Source organism: Geotrypetes seraphini, chromosome 7 (genome assembly GCF_902459505.1).
Source record: "Geotrypetes seraphini chromosome 7, aGeoSer1.1, whole genome shotgun sequence".
Taxonomy (NCBI): domain Eukaryota; kingdom Metazoa; phylum Chordata; class Amphibia; order Gymnophiona; family Dermophiidae; genus Geotrypetes; species Geotrypetes seraphini.
Window position 1 is genome coordinate 164,957,489 of NC_047090.1, and position 25,019 is coordinate 164,982,507.

The following is a 25,019-nucleotide window of genomic DNA, read 5'->3' on the forward strand; positions in this document are numbered from 1 at the left end:
ATAAGAGGGGGGTTTTCATTGGGTGTACACGAAAGGATTAAAAAATGTTTTAACCAATGTAATGATATTCCTATTTCAGTATCTTTATTACATAAATTGTGGTGGAGTTTGATTCCAGCTAGAACATATGACAATATTATACAAAAGTGGCATGATGAAATGGGAATTCAATTATCACTTCAAGATTTCAGTCAAGCTATTCATCGTTTGCTTAAAGTTATTACAGGATATATTTGGAGAGAATGTACATATAGAGTTTACATAGGGCATATTTTTCACAAGTACAAGCATTTCATGCAGGATTAGTTAATTCTTCTATTTGTATCAAATGTGAGAAGGATTCCAATACTTTATCTCATGCATTTTGGAAATGTCATCTGGTTAAATCTTTCTGGTCTGCCATCCTATAATTTTTAGGGTCATTATGGAATTGTCAATTGATTGAATCTCCAAAAGGGGTGTTGTTTGGTAAGGCAGCAGCTTGTGGGGTTTTTAGACATGAAAGATGTATTCTTTTTCAAAAAGCATGTATATGATTGGTCATAAATGCATATTACAATTTTGGTTACAAAAAAATCCTCCAAATTATTGGCACTGGAGGAATCAATTCCATCGTTTAATTTTATTTGAGGTTTTTGAGGTTCGTAAATTTCCTAAAGAACACGATTATTTTTAAAAATCTGGGATCCTTATATACAAAAATTATCCTCGAAAGCAAGAAGTATGATTCTTAATACTTTATATTAGATTTAAATAAATGTGTTGTTTTTTTTGTTTAATATTTCTATTTATTTGGTATTTTATTTACATTCTAAGGTAGGGAGGGAAATAGGTATGATGATTTTAATATATATAAAGTAATAAGGGGGGATATAGGGAAAATAGTTTAGATATATTAAAATATATGTTGGAGGAATGATAAAATGTGTATGCAAATGTTTTATTATGAATTTCATTGTAATGATTGTCTTGTTGTATCATATTATTGTTTATTTATTTGATTCCTTCAATAAAATGTTATAGTATAAAAGTTACAACAACAAAAAGCCAGTCACTTATGACAAGTGTGTAAGCCAGTCCTAAATTATGGACAGTGGACGACACTATAAGAAACTGCTCATACTGAGAGAATGCAGATACACCTTGGCTTTGCACAACAGCTGCTAGCAGGAATCCTGCAGCTGGCTGTGCTACTAATGTTCAGTATCCATGGTACTAGCAGACTAAGGAATGGGAAAGGTAAGTCCGTGCACAGAGCCGAGGAGGCGACCAAAGGCCTCACATGTCCCCTCCAGCCTCTAAAACAGAGGTCTCAAAGTCCCTCCTTGAGGGCCGCAATCCAGTCGGGTTTTCAGGATTTCCCCAATGAATATGCATGAGATCTATGTGCATGCACTGCTTTCAATGCATATTCATTGGGGAAATCCTGAAAACCTGACTGGATTGCGGCCCTCAAGGAGGGACTTTGAGATCCCTGCTCTAAAAGGACCCATCACTGGGAAAAAACAAAAGTCAGTGCCCGCCAACCCTCCAACGCTCACCCTCGGCTTTGGTTACTGATGTTGCCATTTACCCTCGCTTCCCACAAAACGAGTAGGCGATAGCTAAGGTTCCTCTTATTTTCCTGCAGTGGCAGCTTGTCAAAAAGAGAACGGGATGGAACTAATCTCCCCCCCCTTTTTTTTTTTTTTTTTTTACACAAAACTGTAGCACAGTTTTTAGCGCTGGCCGCGATGATAAACAGCTTTGAGCTCATAGTTTTTCTATGAGTGTCAGAGCTGTTGCCGTAGCTAGCGCTAAAAAAACGTGCTACTGTTTTGCAAAAGGGAGGGGGGGATGTGCAGCGATGTCACAGGCAAGTCTCACGAGCAGAGTAAAATCTTGCGGGCTCCAAGCATGACAACTGTGCGGCCTAGAGACCACCTGTGATGTGCTGGGATAGGATGGTAGAAGGGTGAGCGGAGACTGGTGTAGCAGTGGGGCGGAGTGGGAACACCTCTGTCCTGCAGCTGGTGGATTTCAGGATACAGCTTGTTCTTCTGTCCCATCAAACCTTTCCTGTCTACAAATTGGGTTTGATTTTCTGAGCAACATTTTTTTTTTCTATTCATGCTCTCTGTCTCCCCCCCAACCCCCCTCTGCAGCTAGAGGATTTGAGCGTACAGCCTATGAGCAGCCCAGACTCTAGTAATAGGGATATTTCTATGTTCAATTTCCAATTAAACTCTTATTGTAAATCCGCAATAAGCCAATTAAGTCATTTCTGAGATGCCACAAATTATGGAGAGATTAATTAAACTAATAAAAATTCAGATCTTATAAAATCTCAGAAACAAGTTTTTAATTGGTGATGAAACCATTTTTATAATTTGATTCTGATCTGATGGTGGTAAGTGGGAGCAAATTCTGTGTTCTTTTTAGCTGCTTGACAAGAAAAAGAGTAAGTATGGAAACAATTATACTTAACATTTTTTCACGGATGAATAAGTAGTCCTCACCACTTGGATCTTTCTTGTGAAGTGGCCGTTGTCACAGGAACACAGAGCAGCAGGAGCTCAGGATTGCTGAATCATGCCTACTAAAGGTGACTCAGCTTTTGATATTACAAAGACATCTCAGCCAGTGGTGTAGTGAGGGTGAGAGGCGCCCCTCTCCTGCCATCTTCTCAGCCCTCCACCTCCACATGCTCCCCCTCCCTTTCCATGTGCGCTGGTTTCCCTTCCCCTGTATCTCTGTAATATTTGCGGCACGAGGAGCAGCTCCCAAGCTGCTGTTGCACTAGCGTCAGCTCTTCCTCTGATGTCACTTCCTAGGTGCGAGTCCAGGAAATAACATCAGGAAGAACCGATATGGCCCATGTACCTAAGGCCCCGCCCATAGAAGGGGTCTTAGGAGCCTGGGCCAATCACGCCCTAGGCTCCTGTGGGTTGGGCAGGGGAGGGGCAGGCCCGCCTCATTTGGATGGAGACGGACGGTGTGAGGACTCAGCCGGCCAACTTGCTAGGTGGGGGGAGGATTCAGGGGGGGGTCTGGCAGGAGGGGTTGGGCACCCTCCTGCTGGCGATCAGCAGGTGGGGGGTCTTTCGGCAGAAGGGATTTGCCATCCCTCCTGCCTTGTTTGTTTAGGAGGAGGGGGAGACTGGTGGCCGCTATATTAATCACGGCAGGGAGGTCCCTTGCCGCGAAAATGCTGGCCTACATTGTAAGTGTTTCCTGCTCTACTAGGGAGACGCGTAGGGCCGTCTAGATTTGCCTAAGGCTTGCGGACCTCCCTAGTCTCTCGGAGGCGCCTTCAACATAGGCAGCCTGCCTGGGGGAACGTTTTTTTTAAAAAACATGCATCCCGATTGGCTGATTAGACAGCTGTGGGACGCCTACAGCTGCCTACAATCGGGATGCAGTTTACAGAATCCGGGCCATACTGCCTGTACATTAACACATATAAGAGACAGTCCCTGTTCAGTAGAGCTTACAATCTAATCAAACGGTTTCTCAGTTTCTCAGGCATGGGTTAGGAGTTAAAAGTAACCTCTAAAAAGTTGGCTTATAGCCTAGCACACTTTGGGAACTCTACTGTCTTGCCTTCCTCCTTTCTCAGCATTTGAAAAGGTCAAAGATGGTTTCTCCCCCTCGGCAGATCTCAAAGGGGGCCCTACATCCTTTGATGCATGTCAGTGACCTAAGCTGTATAAGGACATCATGTAAAGCACAAGTCTTGAATGTCTAAATTAAGAACATTTTAGAGAAATCACACTGGAAAGTTTTGAGTCTGGAAGGCTGACGTGTTAAACATATGTTTTGCAGATGGTGCTTCACACACTACAATGCGCAAAAAGCACCCTGAGCCATAAATACGGTAATGCCAACATTTTGTGGGCTTGTGACGAACATGGAATGTTGGCCCTTCTCACTAGTAAACTTTCACACTTGAGGGAAAGCAATCAGCATGGCCCTAGCATTAAGACAGACAGGCCATATAGTCCTTATCTGCTTTCATTTTTTTTTCTCAGTTTTACTGTTAACTGCAGTTATTAGAAACAAAGGGTCCCTTTTATCAAGCTGTGCGAGAGGTTTTTAGTGCAAGCCAGCGCAGTAAATGCTTCAATGCTCATATGAGTGTCGGAGCATTTACTTCGCCTGTCCATGCTAAAAACCTCTAGCACAAATTAATGGTAAAGTAACATGTTTTAATGATAGTTCACGTTAATAACGCCCCCTATAGTCCACTACATATGAAATTTTATGTTTTTAAATAATATGATGCAAACTTATGCATCAGAAAAGATAAAGCAAGCAAAGGCTGCAAAATCCTCCTCTGTAGCTGAACCTGTGTTGTTGAATGAGATTCCTGGAACTACTACTATACTTATATAGAACTGAAAGGCATACGTAGCACTGTACATTTTGACATTTAATATACGGTCCCTGCTTGGAAGAGCTTACAATCTAACTTGGACAGACAGACATGACATAGGGTTTTGGATGCAGAACCCAAGGTGAGAGTAGTTAGGAGTCGAAAACATTCTCAAAGAGGTGGGCTTTGAACTGGGCCTTGAACACTGCGGGAGACCTGGCCCGCTGTAGGGATTTGGGCAGCTTGTTCCAAGTGTATGGCACAGAAAAGTAGAAGGGATGGAGTCTGGATTTTGCAGAGGTAAAGAAGGGAAAATATGTATGTGTAAAAATGTGTTACAGTTTGGGAAATAGCTTTAACACACATTTTTTTTTTTTTTTTTGTTCATGCATTTGGCTGAAATGATTTTCTGCATTCAAATAAAATGGAAATGATAATGTATAGAATCAACTTAAGGGAGGAATTGCAAAGGGACTTGAACAAACTAGGAGAATGGGCAACAAAATGGCAAATGAAGTTCAACGTTGAGAAATGTAAAGTATTGCATGTGGGAAGCAGAAACCCGAGGTACAACTATACGATGGGAGGGATGTTATTGAATGAGAGTACCCAAGAGAGGGACTTGGGGGTAATGGTGGACAGGTCAATGAAGCCGACTGCACAGTGCGCAGCGGCCGCTAAGAGTGCGAATAGAATGCTAGGTATAATCAAGAAGGGTATTACAGCCAGGACGAAAGAAGTTATCCTGCCGCTGTATCGGGCGATGGTGCGCCCACACCTGGAATACTGTGTCCAGTTTTGGTCGCCATACCTTAAAAAGGATATGGCGTTACTCGAGAGAGTTCAGAGAAGAGCGACACGTCTGATAAAAGAGATGGAAAACCTTTCATACGCTGAGAGATTGGAGAAACTGGGTCTCTTTTCCCTGGAGAAGAGGAGACTTAGAGGGGATATGATAGAGACTTATAAGATCATGAGGGGCATAGAGAGATTAGAGAGGGACAGATTCTTCAAACTTTCAAAAAATAAAAGAACAAGAGGCCATTCGGAAAAGTTGAAAGGGGTCAGATTCAATACAAATGCCAGGAAGTTCTTCTTTACCCAACGTGTGGTGGACACTTGGAATGCGCTTCCAGAGGACGTTATAGGGCAGAATACAGTACTGGGATTTAAGAGAGGATTGGACATTTTCCTGCAGGAAAAGGGGATAGAAGGGTATAAATAGAGGATTACTGCTCAGTTCCTGGACCTGTTGGGCCGCCGCGTGAGCGGACTGCTGGGCAAGATGGACCTCAGGTCTGACCCAGCAGAGGCATTGCTTATGTTCTTATGTTCTTCTTATGACTTTCTTGTAATGACTCCATTGTTTATGTTTAGACAATTATTTCTTGTCCATTTTATGATTATTAATGTTTTTACTGTAAGCAGCTATGTGTGGCGTAGTGGTTATATAGCTACAGCCTCAGCACCCTAAGGTTGTGGGTTCAAATCTCACACTGCTCCTTGTGACCCTGGGCATGTCACTTAATCCCCCATTGCCCCAGGTACATTAGGTACCTGTGAGCCCACCAGGACAGATGGGGGAAAATGCTTGAGTACCTGAATGTAAACCACTTTAGCTACATAAATACTTTAAATAAAACACCTCAGTAATTGTGTATTGCATGAAAACAGGTATGTGGAAAAGGTTCCATGGGGTCATTCTCACAAAAGTGACATCTACAATAATTATCTGGATTTTGGGCTGTTGTAACATCCTTAGGAGGGTACAGTAATTTACCCTGAACCCTTTCTATAAATAGGTCGCTTATGTGCTTTTCGCGTCTACTACTATCCATTCATTCGTGTCCGACCCTTGGATACTCTGTAGGTCAGTCCTCGCCACGCTTCCCTGTTTTTCACAGCTTCTTTCAATTGCTTGATGTTCATTCCCGTGCCATTCTTGATGGTATCCAACCAATGGGCCTTTGGTCTCCCCTGCTGCCTTTTACCCCTGACCATAGCATAATGTGTCTATGGGTTCATAGACAAAAGCGTGCGGCGACAAAGGTGCGCTGACAACCCAGCACAGACAACTGAGCGCAAGGCGGAAGCGCGCCAAAGAAAAACAGTATTTTAAGGGGTCCGACTTAATAGAGATCATGCCGGCGTTGTGGGGGTTTAGGGGATTGTAACCCCCCCCTCATTTACTGGAAACTTAATTTTTTCCCTCTTTTTTAGGGAAAAAGTGAAGTTTTCAGTATAATGTGGGGTCTTACAAACCCCCCACAATGCCAGCGCGATCTTTATTAAGTAAAGTGGGGGAGCCCTTTAAAATACTGTTTTTCTTTGGCGCGCTCAGTTGTCGCGCGCTTTTGACCTGTCACCGTGTCTGTGCTATTTTCTGTAATCATGCGTTAAAACGGCTTATTAGCACAAATCTAGAAGCGTAGGTAGGGGCATGGGCGAGCAGAGGTAGGGCTGATATTTAGGTGTATAACAATCCTGTAAATTACGTGCATATGCAGTATGTCACATTTAAGTGCTTACATTTGCACAAGCCTTGCGTAAATGATAGGCAATCACGGCAGTTTTGTGCTTAAGTGCTGCTACCGAGTAAATGCACTACCCAATTAATTTTGGCACCTAAATGCTGGTTGGTGCCCAGTTAAATTGCCCCCAAAAACTTTTTTCCCTTCTTGTGATTAATGCGTGTTTCTCTGACAATGTGGAAGAGATTTTTGAGGTTTTTGCTATCATTCTATGAAAATCCAAACTAACCATTGCAGATTAAGCAAGGCATGTTAATGACGGGCCATCAACGCCACCCTTTTATTACACCAATTTCTGATATTACACAAATGATATATTATGCATCGTTCATCAGGATGCATGGAACAAACGGCCTGAGTCATTACGTCAGGCACCGTCTCTAGCAGTATTCAAATCCAAGCTAAATGCCCACTTTTTCGATGCTACTTTCAACTCCTAACTCCCACGCACCATAAAATGACCTATGTCCTGTCTGTCTGTCCAAATTAGATTGTAATCTCTTCTGAGCAGAGACGGTCTATTGCATGTTAAATGTACAGCACAGCATGTGCTTTTCAGCGCTATAGAAATGATAAATAGGAGGAGGAGCCTTTCAGAAACTGTTATACTTTAGTAAATGAAACAGAAAATGAAGGAGGGGATAATAGATGGAATGGATGGGCAGACTAGGTGGGCCATATAGTCTTTATCTGCCTTCATTTTCTGTGTTTTTGTGATAAAGACCATGTGATCTATCCGAGTGTCCCATAAACTTTGCCAAATAGTGTACAAGGATGTACACGGATGTTGATGTGATGATATGCGTGTGCGTGATGTCATCACATCAACGTCCATGCATGCGCGAAGGCCCTCCAGACGGGCCCTGAGATGCCGGGGGGGGGGGGGGGGAGCTGCAGGGAAGACATGCAGAGAGGAGAGGCACCTCCCCAACATCTCGCGGCACATTTGAAATTTCGGGAGGCACATGGTTTGCGATAAACTGGTCTATCCAGTCTGCCCCATCCATGCCATCTACTATCCCTTCCTTTCCCTTAGAGATTCTGTGTACCTGTCCTAAGCTTGTTTGAATTCAGATAGCAGTCGTCATCTCCGCCAGCAAGCCGTTCCATGAATTCACCGCTCTTTCTGTAAAAGTATTCCTTCAGGTTGCTTCCGAGCCTCGCTCCCTTTTCACCTTCATCCTGTGCCCCTTCGTTCCACAGCTTCCTTTCAATTGAAAGAGTTTCTTGCACCTGTGCATTTATACCTTGGAAGTACTTAAACATCTCCATCCTATCTCCCCCCTCTCCCACCTTCTTCCAAAGTAGAGGCAGTTCCTGGGTTAAGAGCACGTTCCGTTTTTAAAACCGTTCTTAAGCCGAATTTGTACGTAACCCGGATCATGTCAGAATCTGTGTGTATTTATGTTCTCCTGTACTTTATACAGACTACAACAACATTAAAGAAACAGTCCTCAAAATAAAGTACAGTGGTACCTCGGTTTACGAGTGAACCGGTTTGCGAGTGTTTTGCAAGACGAGCAAAACATTTGCAAAATCGGTGCCTCGGAAACCGAGTTGCGATCCGGCACCCCCCCCCCCCTGCCACGATCCGACACCCCCCCCCCTCCCGACACAATTGGGCACCCCCGCCGCTTCTTACCCTCATCTGGGCACTCTTGAAGATCGGCCCTCGTCTGCACATGCTCAAGGCCTGTGAGTTCACGTGCCTGATCGCACGGGGGGGGGGGGGCCTTTGATGGGAGCAATGCTGGTTCTCGGGGGGGGGGAACGCATCAAAGCGAGTTTCCATTATTTCCTATGGGGAAACTCGCTTTGATAAACGAGCATTTTGGATTACAAGCATGCTCCTGGAACGGATTATACTCGTAATCCAAGGTACCACTGTACTATAGTTTAAATAGAAAAGAGAGGAGGCTTACACTTTCTTCTCAGCTTCTCTTAGCTTTCTCAGATATTGACCACCTGTCTTCCTCTTTCTGCGATCTCTTGTGGTTCGTGAAGGATAACCTATTTTTTCCTTACCTGTTCAGCTACTACTTTTGAGAACCAAAGTGGTGGCCTTTTCCTCTTACTCATGTTTTCCTTACTAAAAGGAAGCCCCTGAGGTAATCCCCCAATCTCAACAAACTTAGGTTTGGGTCGGGTTTGGTTTTTTTTTTAAGTCTAGAACAGTGGTTCTCAACCCTGTGCTGGGTGACCCCCAGCCAGTCATGTTTTCAGGAAATCCCTAATGAATATGCATAATACATTTGCATGCCTGTCCCATTATAATCAAACCTCTCATACCATATTCATTAGGGATATCCTGAAAACTCAACTAGCTGGGGGGGGGGGGGTCCCCCAGGGCAGGGTTGAGAACCACTGGTCTAGAACCTTCATTTCTGAACAAATCCTCTTTATACTTGTCTTAATGCTGAACCACATCATCTGATGATCACCCACTATAACAGGGCGGCCCCAAGTCCGGTCCTCGAGATCTACTGGCAGGCCAGGTTTTCTGGATATCCACAATGAACATGCATGGGAGAGATTTCCGTACCAAGAAGGCAGTGTAGGCAAATCTCTCCCATGCATGTTCATTGTGGATATCCAGAAAACCTGGCCTGCTAGTAGATCTCGAGGACTGGACTTGGGGCCGCCCTGCACTATAACATCAGATATGTACTCAAGGTTCATAAGCACTAAATCCAGTATGGCCCCATCCTACGTGGGTTCAATTTCCAATTGCTGGGACAGTTCTTGTAGAGCAGGGGTGTCAAAGTCCCTCCTCGAGGGCTGCAATCCAGTGGGTTTTCAGGATTTCCCCAATGAATATGCATGAGATCTATTTGCATGCTCTGCTTTCATTGTATGCTAATAAATCTCATGCCTATTCATTGGGGAAATCCTGAAAACCCAACTGGATTGCGGCCCTCGAGGAGGGACTTTGACACCCCTATTGAAGAGAATCCTAGTCAATATCTGTCATATTAAAATCATCTATTAGTAGAACTTCCCTTTCATATTAAATCTCTTTGAAGGAAGCCTATGTATTTGTTTTCTATCCCGTTGTCCCCAAAGAGCTCAGAACTCTTCCATTTCCTTGTACCAGATTGACCCACAGTGCCTCTTCCCTCCTTCTGTAACTATAATATTAACCTTAAAGTTTAGGATCTCAAAGTCCCTCCTTGAGGGCTGCAATCCAGTCTGGTTTTCAGGATTTCCCCAATGAATATGCATTGAAAGCAGTGCATGCACATAGATCTCATGCATATTCACTGGGGAAATCCTGAAAACCCAACTGGATTGCAGCCCTCAAGGAGGGACTTTGAGGCCCAACCTTTAATGCAACTCCCCTTCCCTTTCTTCCTACCCTGCAGCCTGGTATAACTATAGCCTAGTTATAGTTTTTTGTGAACCACATTTTCATGACTTCCATGAAATCCAAATCACCTTCTTTAGCCTCTAGAACCTGAACCTTTTTTCCCATACTATGGGTATTGGTATACACTAGTCCTACCCGATTTGCCGATTCAAATCAATTCACTGATTCACTTCAGTGAATCAGTTTGTTGTCCAAAAAAATTGGACTCACTGATTCAATGACCAACACCTTCCCTCCCCTCCCCCCCCCCCCACACACACACACTGAGATCTGACATATCTCAGGTCTCCTAAAGCAGCTGCAGTGACATCATTCTGCATGGGCTGCTCGTAGCCTGCCCTATTTGGGGCTTTCCCTCTGCCATGTCACTGATGATGCAGCAGAGGGAAGCCCTAGTGGGCAGGCCATGAGCAACCCATTGAGAGCGATACCACTGCTGACCGTCCACTGCCGCTGCTGCCTAAGAAGGCCTCAAAGGTAAGTCAGGTCTCATGGTGGGAAAGTTGGTGGGGTGCTGCTGCACAGGGGGATGGAAAACTACTGAACAGGGAGGCTGGGAGGGATGGAAAGCTGCTACACGGGAATGGGTGGAAGGGGAGGAAAGCTGCTGGGAGGGGATGGGCAAGGAGGAAGGGCTGCACATGGGGAGAGAGAGGAAGAATTATTGGGGTGGAGAGAAGAGGTAGAAAGGGGTGAGGGAGAAATCCTGTATATGGTAGAGGGGAGGGAGAAATGCATGGAGAAGAGAGAGGGAGCAATGTTGGACATAGGGTGGAGGGCAGGGAGAGATGGTACATGGGGAGAGAGAAAGAAATGTTGCACATCATAATGGAGGGGAGGAAGGGAAAGATACTGCATGGAAGGGAATGGAGAGGTTTGACCCAGGGCACAAGGCAGAGAGAGAGAGATAGATAGTGGGAAATAAACAAATGTGGAATATAATAATAATAATAACAGCTTATATACCGCAATACCATGAAGTTCTATGTGGTTAATATGGCAGTGGAAGGTTAAAAAAAAATTTTTTTTTTCTATTTTGTGATTAGAATATGTCAGATTTGAAATATGTATCCTGCCAGAGCTGGTGTTAGAAAGCGAGCGTGATCTAGGACCTAACAGAGGAAACTTTTTTGTTTTTGTTTATTTTGTTTACACCAACGCCAGTGTGGGGTTGGAGAGGGAAAGGGGGGGGGGTGGAAAGGCTGCAAAATAAACCCATCAGGACTTTAAAAAACACCCGATTGGGCAGAAAAATTGAATCAAAAAATTGATTCAATAGGCCAAATTGAAAGTTTTTTCCCTGAATCGGGCTGCGCTACGTAGTACGCACTGCTTTTCAGATGTCCTTTTTTCCTATTTATGTAGAGGTATAGAATGTTTCACTTACCTGGGGGTCTTCCCCCAGCCTTCTTAGGGGAAGGAAGAGATAGCAGATTATATGGATGGGCAATCAGGCCATATGACCTTTTTTATGCTTCTTCTATTTCTTATGTTTCTTTCTTATCCGTTATGTTTCTTCTATATTTCTTCAGTAGGTTAACCAGTCTGCTGTGGAATACACTTCTTCCCTTCTGTATCTCTTTTATCAAATAGAAAGGGGGGTATACATTAAAGGAACTAAGGCCAGTACTGGACATACTTGCACAGCCTGTGTCCCGTATATGGACATTCAGTTGGGAAGGGTTTCGATGGCAGGGACGGTTGCGATGGGCTGGAGTAAGCTTTGATGGAGGCTCCAGTAGATGGAACCTAAGCACACCATCGGGCAGGGCTCTGGGTTTCTGGCCCAGAATTATCGAGCATGTATGGTTGGATGGACCACTCGGGTCTTTCTCTGCCGTCATTTACTATGTTACTATGTTAAGCTTAATTAACCAGTAGTACCTGTCTCTTTGAAATCTAGGGTAGGAAGTAGGAATGTGTATTCATTTGGAATAACATTTCTCATATTGTTTTGCCAACACTGCAATCCTTTTTTTAGAAAGAGTGCACACTTTTCAAGGGGGAGTGTGTGCCTTTTCCAAAACAGAACACGCTGTTAATACAAGCAAAACCCAGAAAAAAAGCAAACGTTCTTGGAAATGACACAGCAACTCCCTAATAGGAAGAGATGAGATTTGTTTTAAGCTGGGAAGTCTAGGATGTAGGTTAAACAAATGAAGCTTGATTAAGTTGGCTAGAAAAGCCAAAATGAGGGACTGCAAATAAGGTTTAAACTTTAGATAAATTTACCCACTGAGGCATTTTAATTAGTTGAGGATAGATGAATCTTGTGCATAAGTAAATCAAGGGTAGGGTTTTGTTATTTTTAGAGAGAGAAATGATTTATTAGATAATGTTTTCTTATCTTTATTTACAGTTCCAATTAAAACACACACTTAGGGAATAATTTAGAAGGAGCAGCCTAGTAAAACTATGATCTCTTATAATATACCAACCAGGATAAAAGTAGGTGTCCAGTTGCATGGTGCATGTTTGTACTATGGGTGTGCAGGTGGGCAGAGTTAGGACTAGAGAGTTGGACGGGGACAGAAATCAAACCCGTCCCTGCTGGAATCAAACCTGTCTCTTCCCACCCCCGCTAAGATCCATTCCATCCTTGCCTGTCTCCGTAAGTATTCTCTTCCATCCCTGCCTGTACCCATAAGCTACAGAAGTAATTATTTCATTTAATTATGCTACTGAGGTACGTTAGAGGCTCTGGCAGAGACCCATCTATAAAGTATGCTTCCCAATTAACATTTCCAAATAAGCAAAGGCACTTTATGAATCTGGAAATATTAATTGGGAAAAATACATACTTCATAAAAACCCAGAACCTCTAATATAAAATATACTCTAGCTGATGAAGATCCTCAAGCTGCCAGCTGAAGACTTCCTCAAAAGGTGGCCAAAACTCCCTTTTACCAAGCTTGGCAGGCAGCAGAAATGCCCTGAGCCACAGATTCTGACACCTTAGTGGTTCAAGGATGCTGATAGTGACTGCCAAGAGTTGTTCTCCCTCTGTGCAGCATTTCTCAATCCCTCTTCTTCTCTTGCTCATAACCAGTCGGATCTCATCAAAAGGTTGCAGGCAGCAGTCCCTACACACTGCTAGTGGCCTTTTGATGAGATAGGACCGGTAAGGCAGAAAGCAAGTGCGGCTACAATGGCGTGTTGGAGGGAGGAGGAGGTAGTATTCAGATGCCCAGGAGGATCCTGGCAGGTACACTCCATCTCTTTGGGATCCCCCCGCAGACCTGGAGGGGATCCCTGTGGGGTCTGAAGGATGCCCGTCAACCCCATTCCCATGCAGCTTTCTCAGTCTGGACAGTGCACAAGCAGTGTACATGATACAAATGAAAAAATAGTGTAGTGCTATGAAATTACCTTTTTAGGGCTAGATTCAATAAATGGTGCACAAAAATCAGTGCTGAAAAACATTGATGCTCAATGCTAGTCTGTAATAGGTACTCAAGGTTGAGCGTCATAGAAACATAGAAACATAGAAGATGACGGCAGAAAAGGGCCACAGCCCATCAAGTCTGCCCACCCCAACAACCCTACCCCCTTGAATTTACCCCCCTAGAGATCCCACATGTGTATCCCATTTCCTTTTAAAATCCTTCACGCTGCTGGCCTGAATCACCTGAGGTGGAAGTTCATTCCAACGATCGACCACCCTTTCGGTGAAGAAGAACTTCCTGGTGTCGCCATGAAATTTCCCACCCCTGATTTTCAGCGGATGGCCTCTTGTGGCAGAGGGGCCTTTAAAAAAGAAGATATCATCTTCCACCTCACATTGAGTGCTGATTTTGGTTTCCAAATTGTGTAATTCCCAGTACTCAATCTGGATGCACATCTCAGCTATTCTATAACACTGCATCGCCGCGGAGACCACACATATGGAGTAACAGCTCCTCACACCCACACCTAAAACTAAACATAATCGTGCTTTTATGTTTTGTAATTTTTTTACTTCGTCGGGGATATTTCGCCGCCAGAGTCATCGTATGCCCTCTGAAGCTGACAAAAAAAAAAACGGTCAGTATCCGCTCGTGCATCTTAGCAACAAGAGGCCCGGTCATGTGATGCAGCCGATCTGTTTGTAATCTGATTATGAGGCTTTTTGGTGCTGCAGAGGATACTGGATTCGAGACATCTCTGGCTGTGAGAGGACATACTCTGAGGACCGAAGTCTGTAGCAAAAGTTATTCTGATTTGCAGGGCATCTGTTTGGTTGTGTCAGCAGAGAGTTTGAGCACAGGCTGACTGGCTGCATGAAATTTTTTACAGGATCAAGTATTGACTGAGTGTTCCTCCCCTCTCCCCCAACTTTGCACACGAGTTCAGGTGGGGGTTTGAGGTTTCAGTCCAGCCAGTAGGACTGAGGAGTAGTATGAAGAAATAAACTGTCCAATCTTCTAAGCCAAGCAGCTGACTTGAACAAACGAACATCTCTGAGCTCTCTGACCCACGGCCTCCACACGCCTACCTACCTAAAACTAAAACAAACAAAACTGCTCTGATCATCTCTGCTCCATCTGAGGGTTTTCACCGTCGGGTGTGTGTGTGTGGGACCTCCAGATAGTGCCTGGCATGCCGGTAAGATCGGCGAAAACGCCGAAACACAAAACTACCTGCACTGTTCTAAAAATGGCGTCGTCGCCGTCTCCCGCTCCTGCCCCGACACACTGGGGTGAATGGGCCCAAGGAATTTCACGAACAGTCACTGCGGCCTTAGAAGATAGACTCCACAAATTACAGCTGGCTATGGACTGTATTAATGAGCGTTTTGAGGCGCAGGCTGGCCGTATAACAACATTGGAACAGAGGGTATCTGAAGGTGAGGACGCAGTGCTCCAGGATCGAGAGAATGTGACTGCTTTACAAGCTCAAGTGGCAACATTGACAGGACGGCTGGATGAGCAGGAGAACCGTCAGCGTCGTAATAATTTACGAGTTGTGGGGCTGCTTGAGCTCCGGGCTGACCAAGACCTCTACCAATTTTTTCAGGTTTGGCTCCCAAAACAGCTTGGCCTGAAGACCCCAATGGATGGTTTTATATGCGAGCGAGCACACCGCATGGGCCAACGTATGGATGATAACAACCGTTCGCGAGCAGTGATCGCTAGATACATCAATTGGAAAGAAAAGGAACTCATCATGCAGGCTTTTCGGAAATCTGGACGGCTGGAATATGAAGGACAAAAATTATTATTATTCAATGACTACTCCTTACACGTGTCCTCCCTTCGTAAGGCGATGGCGCCGCTCTGCTCCACACTTCACCGCCGGGGAGTGCGGTTTGCACTCATATATCCAGCGTCTCTGCGTATTTGGCGAGAAGGGAAACCACATACCTTCACAGACGGAACGGCTGCACAACAATTTATAGACTCTTTACCTGTGATAAGGGCTGGTGATCCCCCGGCTCAGATTCCATCACATGCTGTAAACAGCTAAATTTAAATCCCGACTGCCCCATCAAAGCAGAAATTTCTTTAATGTTTCAGTATCCATTATGATGTACCCGACGAGGATTAAAGCAACATACAACAACCGCATTACTCCCTACAATGTTGTATGCTCTACTAGATTAAGCACACTAATCTCATGTTTTCTGTTATTGAGTGGTGTGGATTTTGCTAGTTGTTCCATATGTGTAATTTCTCCGTGCTCACAAGAGCACCCTTAAATTGTTTTAAAATGTACATGATAGTGTGGTCCATTTCCTTTCTGAATATAATGAAGGTACAATCGTATTCCGTGAAGAAAAAATTGTAAATATAAACGTTGTAAATAGTTATAGTAGAGATTCATTCACACCAAAAAAATAATAACAAGTACAGGACAGTTGACAAAATCATAAATAAACGGAGAAAAATAAACCTCAATTGTGGGTCGCCGGGACTACACAAGTACCTTAAGCTCCCCACCTCATCACGGGTTTATAAAAAAACTCCGTACAATTATAGATTACTTTCACACTTCAACATCTCTTTAGAGGAATAATATTCAAAAATTCTCAAAGGATTTGAATTTCAACGTCCATAAATTTTCTATAATTAGGTGAAACAGCCCCAAACTCACTATATTTATGGCAATTAGCTTCAGCTGTAGACAAATTCAAAACAGGATTTAATAGCGTGGCTATAAAACCTGCATGATAGCATATATAAGAGAGTTAAACACTCATCTGAAGGTAGAATCTTCGTCCCAATAGAAAAGATCTTCTATTTCGCCTGAAAGCAGGCTACTTCAGGGGATCCGTTTAAACAAGGTTATCTCCACGCTCTCAGCTGCATAGCGGGAGGCCTGCTTCTCTCAAAATGGACCTCAGACCGAGACACGCGCCCGGCTCGTTCAAAAACCTTTCCTTTCTGACCATACATTATGCTGACATTACTGATTCCTTTTCTCTTATTCTCATGTTTTCTTTATTTCTCTTCTCAGACAGGAGTGTCTGCCTGGCCTTACGGTTACATCAGTTATTTTCTCTAGACAGTGGGGATATATATTATGTTTTATTACTGCATATCATAGACTATGGCTAATTTACATGTTCTTTCCTTTAATGTGAATGGTTTGAACCATCCCATTAAAAGGAAAAAGATAGCTAACTATGTGTCCAACAAACATCCTGATGTAGTTTATTTGCAAGAAACCCACCTCCCGCCCGCTGATGCCTCGAAATTCCAATTAAAGGGATTCTCAACTCATTTATACTCCTCTGCAACTCACCGAAAGAAAAATGGTGTGTCAATATTTCTCAATGATAAACTTTCTCCTGTAGTTCACCCTTTTAAAACAGACACAGAAGGAAGATGGTGTCTGGTGTATGCTGCGGTGCGCTCAGTAAATTTTGTTTTTCTTAATATATACGCCCCGGTCCAAGATCACCCAGATTTCTTCAAAGAGCTGCAGCTGGTGTTGGTTGAATTTGATTCTTGTTCCATGATATTAGGAGAGGATTTTAATCAAATTCAAGACTTATATATTGATAGATCATCTTCTTGCAAACCCTCCAAATCCAGGTCTTTCACAGCTCTTCATGCTTTAAATGACGCCTTCTCCCTTGTAGATCCTTGGCGCTTGCTTCACCCGAAAGGCAGAGAATACACACATTTTTCACCTCCACATAACACGTACACAAGAATTGGTTTCTTTCTCTTGTCCTCTTCTCTTATTCAAGATCTTACCAATACTATTATACATCCAATCTCTCTCACAGATCACGCTGCCATCTCTTTATATATATCCATTTCTGCCCCACGTAAAGAATCCCCCTCTTGGCGACTGAATAACACCTTACTCTTAGATGAGGAAATTGTTGAAAAAAATCAATTCTTTTACTGTGGAGTTTTTTGAAATTAACTCTAAAGATCCTGAAATTTGTCCTTCAATTGGCTGGGAAGCATACAAAGCAACCCTCAGAGGTGAATTGATCAAAATAGCTTCTTGGAAAAAGAAACAGTCTATGAGAAAGGAAAAAGACTTAGAAAATTCTATTAAAGCCTTAGAATTACAACATATGTCTAATCACCTACATGACCCAACTACTTTCCAACGTATCCAAAATCTTAAATATGAATATAACACTTTGGTTTCATGTACAGCCCGACGTGATATCTTCATTTCCACCTCTGGTCACTACATGGGAGATAATCTTATGGGTCGCCCTTTGGCTAGATACCTTAAAACCAAATCCATATCACAGCTATTCAAGATCCATCAGGTCATTTAGTCAAAACCAGATCTTTAATTTCCTCTCAATTTGAAAATTTTTATGCTTCTCTATACCAATCCGAATCTGCTGCTCCTGAATCAGATATAGATTCCTTTCTTACCTCCTTAACCCATCCGTCCATATCGGACTCTGTTAAATTGGAACTAGATTCCCCAATAACTATATCAGAAATTGAAACTGCCATATCTTCTTTACCCGCTGGGAAAGCCCCAGGCCCAGACTTTACTAATGAATTCTTTAAACAATTCCGAGCCCTCTTAGCGCCTTACCTTCTTACATATTATGATTTCCTCCACTCCACTCTGGACAAACAATTCATTTTCACTGAGGCCACAATTGTAGTAATCCCCAAACCTGATAGAGACGCCACCTTGGTTAAAAACTTCCGCCCTATTTCTCTCCTTAACTTAGATTATAAGATAATGGAAAAACTACTTGCATTAAGACTTACCAAAGTAATCCCGTCTCTCATACATAAAGATCAAACAGGGTTTATTAAACAAAGATATATAGGAGATAACCTACATCTCTTTCATCATATTAACGCTCACGCTAAAACAATGTCAGACCCTGTAATAGGCCTAGCTATTGATGCTGAAAAAGCCTTTGACCGGGTGGAGTGGTCTTTTCTTTTCCGTGTCCTGAAGTGGTACAATTTTGGCTCATTCTTCACGGATTGGATAGAAACGCTATACCGCCAACCCACAGCTCGTATTCTGATTAATAACTCTTTATCTAATAAATTTTCCCTTCACAGAGGTACTCGACAGGGCTGCCCTCTCTCACCATTGCTATTTAATTTAGTATTGGAGCCCTTCCTTTCAGCTATCCGACAATGCCCCTTAATTAAAGGCATACCCTCCTCTAATAGAGACTTCAAATTAGCAGCATATGCCGATGATGTTTTATTCTTTCTTAGGAACCCTCTAGCCTCTCTTCCTCACCTTATTCATATTGTCACTCAATATTCCCTCCTCTCCGGTTATTCTGTCAATTGGGAGAAATCAGAGATCTTCCCTCTGAACGATAATATTCTCCCCTCAGATCTAGCTCACTTTCCCTTCTCATGGTCGCATGAAGCTGTGAATTACTTGGGGATCTTAATACATAAAGATCCAGTTCATGCTCAAGATCTTAATATATCCAAAGTCAAAAATATAGTTCTAGATGGTCTCCACTTTTTTTATCCTGGTGGGGTAGAATAACATCCATCAAAATGATTTTGGCCCCTCAAATTAATTACATTCTCTCTATGCTTCCTCTTCTATGCCGAAAGTCATTTTTTCAATGGCTAAATAGGAAGCTATCTGAATTCATTTGGAACAAGAAAAAATCTCGAATTGCTCTCGCCAAGCTGAAAGCCTCTAAGATTAACAGTGGTCTTAACTTTCCGGATTTTTATCATTATTATATTGCTTCACTAGCTAAATATTGTGCTTACTGGCTCACTGACTCCTCTCTCCAAGATCCTCCTGCCTGGTTTGAAATGGAGTGCTTTTTATGCAAACCTTTACACACCTCCTGCCTACTAACGGTGTCAATTCCCAGACACTTGAGAAGGTACTCTTTGTTGAGTACAACGCAACATGCTCTTCATCTTTTAGATAAATTGGCTGAGATTTCAATTTATGATAGTCCACTCATGTCCCTTTGGAATAATTCTAAAATCCAAAACCATGGTAAATCCCTCTCATGGAAACGATGGCAGCGGGCGGGTCTATGGTTTGCCCATCAATTGTCTACTCCAACTGTGTCTGTTCCTTTTGATACAATTTGCTCTACATACTCGCTACCTCCTTCTGTTTATTCACAATGGCTTTCACTCACTGAAGTACTGTCTTCTGTGCATATACGTTTTGACTTCATGACTTCCATCCATACTATTCGTCATTGGTCTGTACTGTCACTACTAAAAGGCAAGGCGATATCTCTTTTTTATAGTATTTTAAGAGATCACTCCTTCACTTTTTCTCCCCACTCTATGAAACACTGGGAAACTATACTCACTACTCCACTTTCTGACATTGATTGGGAACTTTTTTGGTCTTCAACAAATCGCCCACTATTATCTTCTAGAGTCTCACAATCAATGTTCTTTATTATGTGGCATGCAGTATGGACTCCAATTCGCATGTGGAAAGCCAACTTAAAACAAGACTCTGTTTGCTGGAACTGTTTAAAAGAAGTGGGAACTCTTGACCACATGCTTTTTCACTGTACGCTAGTCCGCTCCTTTTGGACTCGCATTTGGATCACCATACAATCTATTACTAACTGCTCGGAAGAGATCTCTATGGATATTGTAATCCTTCGCTCTCAACATCCCTGCTTTGCACAATCAAATTGTCCTCCTAAACTCATTGATACCATGTTTGTGACTGCTCTCATGCACATTCTGAAAAATTGGAAATCATCTTCATTATTAGACTATACTTTTTGGTGGAACTCTCTGTGTATGTATCATAGATTTGAATCCTATGCATATGAGAAAAAAAATGCATCCAGAACCCCCATGAACTTGAAGCTTAACAAATCACCTTGGTCATTCCTGGATACCTATGTACGTTCTGCTCCGTAGACACTCGTCTTCCATTTTCTTTCCTTTTCCTTTCTACTTTTTCTTCCTATTCCCCTTTTTTTTTTTTTTTTTTTTTTTGTTGTTCTCCCTCACTTTTTTCTTATATATTCTTCACATGCAGTTCTAATAGTAGGAACCTTTCTTACTGTTATGTTCCTCTATAGTTGAATATAGATTTGTAGGTTCTTTATACAGAAAGCTTTATTTTGATCTCATGTATTTGAACTGCTTCCTGTATTTTCTAAAAATACTCAATAAAAAATTATTGAACTATAACACTGCATACAATTTTTAGGAATACCCCTGACCTGCCCTGGCACTTCCCATGGCCACTCCCCCATTTTGGTTGCAAGGATTTGGGCACGCTTCTTGGATTGGTGCCCAAATATCAGTAACCCCCATATTTAGAATCCAGGGGTTTATGTCCGTGCGAGGGAGTTTACAGGAAATTACCGTTCCCCTTTAACAGCACGCCATCACAGTCACAAAGCCACCTTAAAAGATGGGCAACAGAGCAAGAAAGGGATGATTTTATTTCAGCAGGAGCAGAGCAGGGAGGACATTGTCTAACCAGGCTAAAATTCTCAGCATAGAGCAGTCAGGAAAACCTAGAGGAGAGAAGTCCTCTGCTCTATTGTTCACACAATGGCTGTAGAAGCTCTACTCCGGTGGGCCAGGTTCAACTTGGAACCTGGCTCAAATTGTGAATTTTTAACTTAGGGCCAAGCCTGACCAGTTGTGCTGGGGTTTGGGACAGACAGATCTGGGACTCCAGGTCAAAGGCAAGTTGTTTTTGCTGCCTTTGGAAAGACAGATCAGTGCATGTTATGGTTCTGCAGGTGAGGGTGAAACACGGACTGCACGGATCTTTACCGCACGTCCTTTAAAAAAAATCTGCTTACCTCGAGGGTGAGCGGAGGACCGTAAGGTCTGCGGGAGTTAACATGAGGATTCCTTTGGACCCTGTGCCAAGGTCACTTTCTTTTTAAGTTCATGCCCTGGGGCCTCCAGAGAGAAGGCATTTGGGGCACTGGAGTGCAGAAAAGCTGGGTACAACAAAAAGGGAGAGCGAGGATATGACAGCAGGAAATGTATGCGGTATTCCACCATCAGCAATCCCAACCACAAATAGAAAAGAAACCAGCACGTTGGCTAAATGAAACTCAAAGGGTTAAGAGGCTTGCCTATAGGATCATGAGCAGTAGCAATGAGATTGCAACCCTGGATTCCCTGATTCTCAGTCTGCAGCTCTAAACATTAGTCTAGTCCTCAATTTTTTTTTTTTGCTTGAGGCTTAGGCTGGGCCAGTTCTACTACTTGACAGACTAGACATCTGCCTATGGTATGTTTGGGGGGAGGCAATGTAGCACTGATATAGCCAGCAAAGCAGCTCTCAAAAGCCACAGTCGGCATTGGGACTTTAAGCAGCCATGCAGCTACTCACTGGCATAATTTGCTTTCTGTTCTGTGAAGCTCTGTTCTAGCAACAGGTCAGGTAGGGAGGTCAGTGGCAACAAACATGTTGGTAGGTGGAAGAGAAAAGGAGGAAGATGCTGGACGTCTTGAGGAGGGAAGTGAAAAGGGGGAGATGCAGGATACATTGAGGACAGAGGAAAGAAGAGGGATGTTGGAAACCTTTTTTTGGGGGGGGAGGGAAGGCATGGAGAGAGACTGTATATCTTAGAGTAGAAATCAGAAGAGAAATGCTAGATTACCTGCTAGGGAAAGAGAGAGGTGCTGAACTCTTTGATAGGGAGGATAGAGAAGGGGGAAACGCTGGAGACCATGAGGCATAAGGAAGGGAAGGGGAGATAATTGACTAGAATATGGAGCCTTGAGCCTTGAGGGGGGAGTAGATGTAAGGCCTTAAACTGCATTGAGGGGGTGGGGGAGTAAGATCTTGAGCCAACTGAGGCATCAGATACTCTTGGGCCATAAGAACAGCTATATTGGGTCAGACCAATGATCCTAGCCCAGTTTCCTTTCTCCAAGTGGCCAATACAGGTCACAGTACCTGTTAGAAACCTAAAGAGTAGCAACATTCCATGCTACAGATCCAGGGTAAGAAGTGACTTCCCCCAGGTCTATCTCAATAACAGACTATGGACTTTTCCTCCAGGAACTTGTCCAAACCTTTCTTAAATCCAGCTGTGCAGCCATTTTCCAGAAGCTGACTTGTGGAATTTGGTGTATGTAACAGAAAGATTTGGCCTTTGAAAGCTAATATACCCCCTCCCTTTTTACTAAACTGTGATAGCGTTTTTTAGCGCAGGGAGCTGCGCTGAATGTCCCACACTGCTCTCGACGCTCATAGGCTCCCTGTGCTAAAAACTGCTATTGTGGTTTAGTAAAAGGGGGCCATAATGCAAAATATAGACAGCATATATAAATTCTCAAAACAGACACATTTTGATCACTAAATTGAAAATAAAATTTTTTCCTACCTTTGTTTGGTAATTTCATCAGTCTCTGGTTGCATCCAATATTTCTTCCCTTCTTTCAGCCTCCGGTATGCTTCCTCTCCTCCAGACCTCATTCCCTCCCCAACTTTTTCTTTGTTTCACCCTGCCCCCTTCTTTCTTTCTATCTCCATGTCCCCTTTCTTTCTATATGTCTGTCTATCTCTCTGTGCCCCATTTCTTTCTTTCACCCTGCTCCCTTCTTTCTTTCTCTCTCCGTGGCCCCTTTCTTTCTCTAGGTCTGTCTTTCTCTCTCTCCATGCCCCATTTTTTTTCTTTCTTTGTTTCACCCAGCCCCCTTTCTTTCTTTCTGGCTCCATGTCCCCACCCTTTCTTTCTTTCTGGCTCCCTGCCCTCCCACATGCCACCGCCATTGGGAAACACGCTGCCACTGCCGCCATCGGGAACAGGCCAGCGCTGAGTTCTCCCTGCTTTTCTTCCCCACGGGGCCGACCAACTCTCGCCACCTGCCGTCAATTCTAACGTCAGAAAGGACGTTCCGGGTCAGCCAGGCAGTGATTGGCTGGCCCAGAACGTCCTCTCCGACTTCAGAATTGACGTCAGGTGGCGAGAGTTGTTCGGCCCCATGGGGAAGAGAAGCAGGTCGATCTCAGAACACGGCGCCGGCCTGTTCTTCGATGGCAATGGTGGCTTGGGGGAGGGCAGTGAGAAGGGAAGGGAAGCAGGTTGGGCACCCCTGCTGTAGACGAGCCATGAGCCGCAGTTTGCCGACCACTGCCCGAGGGAGAACATTGGAGGATGGCCAGCTGTGCACCCCCTTGGGGCGTGCATCCGGGGCAGACCCCCCCCCCCCTTTGGTACGCCACTGTCATTACTAAGTAGGATAGTTATTATCCAACATATAATAGGATATGGAGGATACAAAAATAAAAACTAAAATATGAAAAGTAAATTCACTTTTTTGAAACTGCTTTCAACTCTTAACTCCCACTCACTGCTGTCAGATACCTAGACCCACTCTATCATTTCCTCTACCATAACCTCCCAACCCTGAGATTATGTGTCTGCTGCCCTTGCAATTTTCCTCACCTACTCAGAAGTTTTTGGACTAGGTGCTGCACACAGCTGCAACATATGCTTTTTCAGACAAGACAGCAGCTGCTTTTCTCCTGCAGCAGATTATCACTCAGTGTGGCAGCCTTAAAGTTCGGCATAAGTAAAAATGAAGCTACCCAGAGCCCCTCAGGAAAGGCTGCTTCCAGCAACTGAAGAAACCAATCAAGAGCCATCTGTCTATCATTCCCCAAAGCATCCCTGAACAAAAAACCAGGCTCCTGGTCTGTCTGAATCTGAGGTGTGATTTCCAGTGCTTAGGCAAATAAATTAGGGAAAGCAATCAAGCTGTCCATGGCTGTGGAGCTTGAGCTCTTGTACATTGGTTGGCTTTGCTCACAGCCCTCCCCTCACACACACACACACACACACACATACAATTTCTTCAGCTCGGCTGTTGGTTCTTTGCTCCGTTAGTGTGCCAGAGCAAAAAAAAAAAAAAAAAAATTTTGCAGGACATTGATGTAAGGACTCCTTTTATCAAGCAGCGGTAGAGCTTTTTACCATTTACTGAATCTGGCCCTGTATGTCATTGGAGGTGGGGCAGAAATATCTCATAACTCAACTAGAGCTACCATCTTTCCATGAAAATAAGACAGTGTCTTATATTAATTTTAGGCCCAAAAATCACACTAGATCTTATTTTCAGGGTATGTACATGATCATCTCTCCCTTCCTCTCCTTCACCCCAATTCTTCCTCTTTCCTTTCTCTCCCCTACATGTGCAACATCTTTCCCTCCCTCCCTCCCATCCCTTGTGCAGCAGAACCCTTGAGTGAGCACCCCTCCTGAAAACCCCCGCAGCTGAACCCACATCCTTCTCTCCTTCCCATCCGAACCCCGCCAACTGCGAGCGAACCCTAGTACATACCCCCTAAGCAGTGTCGGGCTGGCAGCACTCTAAGCAGGCCGCTTCGGCCTTGTCTG

General features: G+C 43.6%; 1 protein-coding gene across 1 annotated transcript in view; it reads right to left on the bottom strand.

Moving 5' to 3' along the window:
• The window catches only part of HHIPL1 (HHIP like 1), a 57,395-nt gene extending 35,798 nt beyond the window's left edge, over positions 1-21,597 (bottom strand). The window contains exon 1 of the mRNA XM_033952844.1: positions 21,462-21,597. The gene's annotated coding sequence lies outside the window, so the exon portion shown is untranslated. The remainder of the gene's footprint in view (positions 1-21,461) is intronic.
• Between the last annotated feature and the right edge of the window lie 3,422 nt (positions 21,598-25,019).